At 44.7% G+C, this 3482-nt stretch overlaps 1 protein-coding gene across 1 annotated transcript in view; it reads right to left on the minus strand.

The window, feature by feature from the left end:
* SKIL (SKI like proto-oncogene) overlaps nt 1–3482 on the minus strand; it is a 43171-nt gene that overhangs the window by 12711 nt on the left and 26978 nt on the right. The gene's annotated exons all lie outside the window — the stretch shown is intronic.

Here is a 3482-nt window from a genome sequence, read left to right on the forward strand (position 1 = left end):
AAAAAAAAAAAAAAAAGAGTCATCATGCCAGGCACAGTGCCTCACACCTGCATTCCATTAGCCAGGTGTGGTTCATCCAGGGACCACAGGTGCACAGTCAGGTGTGGTGGTGTGCACCTGGGGTCCCAGCTACTTGGGAGGCTGAGGTGGGAGAACCCCTCGAGCCCAGAAAGTTCAGGCTGCAGTGAACCATGATTGCACCACTGCACTCTATCTTGGGCAACTGGGTGAGACCCTGTCTCAAGAGTCATCTTCCAATAAGGCAGTCTTCCCTTGAAGAAGCCTGTCTAATCACCTGAAACTCAGGGACACCCACATGAACTATTCCATCACAAGAACAGTTTCAGTATGCATGTTAACATGAAGTACCAGAAATGATTCCATCAAATTTCATACTTATGAAATCTTTTTTTTTTTTTTTTTTTGAGATGGAGTCTTACTCTGTCATCCAGGCTGGAGTGCAGCGGCATGATCTCAGCTCACTGCAACCTCCACCTCCCAGGTTCAAGCGATTCTCCCTGCCTCAGTCTCCTGAGTGGTTGGGATTACAAGTACCCACCACCAGGCCCAACTATTTTTTGTACTCTTAGTAGAAACAGGGTTTTGCCAGTTAGCCAGCCTGGTCTCAAATTCCTGAGCTCAGGTGATTCCCCCTCCTCAGCCTCCCAAAGTGCTGGGATTACAGGCATGAGCCATTGCAACTGGCTAAAAATCTATTTTAAATAATAGAACTCTGCAAAGGTAACAGCAATGGAAAATTCTGATTCTTACTCCTGTACTACAATCAGCAAGACTATACCCCAGCCTTATAGTATGTGTTAGCATATTAACTAGGTACCATTCTACAGCAATACTTTGCCAGATTAAATCCAAAGCCACGTTATTTGTTAACACTTATCGTTAAACCATATTTCCTACTAAATATGAAAAGCATTTTTAATGCTTAAGGATGAACTATAACTAAAAATAAAGAAAAATAAGGAGCGAGGTAACTGCCAACTTAATGAACATCTACCTGCCGAGAACTTTATACAACGTTCTTAATTCTAACAAATATTCCCCATTAGGTAGCTATCATTTCCATTTTATAGATGAGAAAACAACTGAGGTTCAGAAATTGAAGAGGAACGGGGTGCAGTGGCTCACGCCTGTAATCCCAGCACTCTAGGAGGCCTAGGCGAATGGATCACCAGAGGTCAGGAGTTTGAGACCAGCCTGGACAACGTGGCAAAACCCTGTATCTACTAAAAATGCAAAACTCAGCCATACACAGTCATATACTCCTGCAAGCCCAGCTACTCGGGAGGCTGAGGTGGAAGAACTGCTTGATTGTGCCACTACACCCCACCCTGGGCGACAGAGTGAGACCCCGTCTCAAAAAATAAAACAATGAAATAAAATAAAAATACAAAAAATCAGCCAGGTATGGTGGCTGGTGGCACACACCTGTAATCCCAGCTACTCGGGAGGCTGTGACAGAAGAATTGCTTAAACCCGGGAGACAGAGGTTGCAGTAAGCCAAGATCATGCCACTGCACTCCAACCTGGGTGACAGAGCAAAATCATCTCAAAAAATAAAAATTTTTTAAAAATTAAAATTTAAAAAAAGACATTCAAGAGGAAAAAAAGAATAAATGACCTGTGGTTACTAACTTCTCCCTTATTTTGATTTGCTTTATTTACACTTTGTTCCCCCATTCATCCCCCACATATTTCCTGTTATATGAAATTGCCTTGCTTTTGTGGGAATAAGATACCTAAAAGAGGGAGGCAAGACTCACCGGTGAGGGAAAGGGGAAAGGGGGAATGGGGAGCTGAAAGAAGTGGCATGGTTAAGATGAGCAACAAAAACAGAAGTTAACAGACAAACCCAGAAAAGTGAGGGAGAACAAGATTAGGAATGAGTTAACCTAGGGATAAGACAAAAAGGAGAGCTGGGTATTTTTCTAAACCCTGCCTTTAAGAGGCTCCATGGCTCCATGGCCGGGCATGGTGGCATGTCTGTAATCCTAACACTTTGGGAGGCTGAGGAGGGTGGATTCACCTGAGTCGGGAGTTCAAGACCAGCCTGGCCAACACAGCAAAACCCAGTCGCTACTAAAAATATAAAAATCAGCTGGGCACGGTGGCACACGTATGCAATCCCAGCTACTCAGGAGGCTGAGGCAGGAGAATCACTTGAGCCCAGGAGGCGGAGGCTGCAGTGAGCTGAGATTGCATCACTGCACTCCAGCCTGGGCAACAGAGCCAGATTCCATCTCAAGAAAAGCAAAGAGGCTCCAATTCCGGCCGGGTGTGGTGGCTCACTCCTGTAATCCCAGCACTTTGGGAGGCCAGGGCAGGCAGATCACCTGAGGTCAGGAGTTTGAGACCAGCCTAGCCAACATGGAGAAATGCCATTTCTACAAAAATTAGCCTGACATGGTGGCAGGTGCCTATAATGCCAGCTACTCAGGGGGCTGAGGCAGAAGAATCACTTGAACCCAGGAGGCAGAGGCTGCAGTAAGCTGAGATCACGCCACTGCACACCAGCCTGGGTGACAGGGCACGACTGTCTCAAAAAAAAGATCAAACACCACATGTTCTCACCATAGGCGGGTGTTGAACAATGAGAACACATGGACACAGGGAGGGGAGCACTACACACTGCGTTCAGTCAGGGGGGAAATAGGGGAGGGACGGTGGGGGGTGGGGAGCTGGGGAGAGATAGCAAGGGGAGAGATGCCAGATGTAGGTGATGGGGAGGAAGGCAGCAAATCACACCGCCACGTGTGTACCTATGCAACAATCTTGCATGTTCTTCACATGTACCCCAAAACCTAAAATGCAATAAAATAAATAAATGGAAAAAAAAAAAAAAAAGAAAAAGAGGCTCCAATTCCCAATTCCTTCTGCAACCAGGCTGAGTGTATGGGAATGACAGCTTCATTCAATAATGAATAAAACCACATACAGTAGAAAGCCACTAAACACCAACCAATTAGGAAAGTAGGAAAGCTGTTTTGCCTGATGTCTCAATATTCCAGTTTGGAACCAAGAAAGTAACGACCAGAAACACATCTCTGGATGTTAAGCAGTAGTAATTAAAATAAAATCCATTCTAAACTGTCCAAACTCTGATTTGTTTACTGAGATCTTACTAATGGAGGAAATCAATGAGGATGAAGAAACTTGGGAGTGACGTGACAAGTAACCCACTGCCCTCAACAGGCTGAAAACAGAAAGGAAACAGCTCCTAGAACACTATCTTACAATCTGATCAGTCAGAAAATGATTTAGGGCCAATTAAAAGACAAAAATAAAAATATGCATGTGGAAGATCTTTATTTTTGTTAAGAATTTTTGAGCTGGCCGGGCATGGTGGCTCACACCTGTAATCCAAGCACTTTGGAGGCCAAGGCGGGCAGATCACCTGAGGTTAGGAGTTCAAAACCAGCCTGACCAACATGGTGAAACCCCATCTTTTTTTTTTTTTTTTTTTT

The sequence above is a fragment of the Sapajus apella genome, unplaced genomic scaffold, assembly GCF_009761245.1.
Source record: "Sapajus apella isolate SASKATOON/1434 unplaced genomic scaffold, GSC_monkey_1.0 scaffold4, whole genome shotgun sequence".
Lineage (NCBI taxonomy): Eukaryota > Metazoa > Chordata > Mammalia > Primates > Cebidae > Sapajus > Sapajus apella.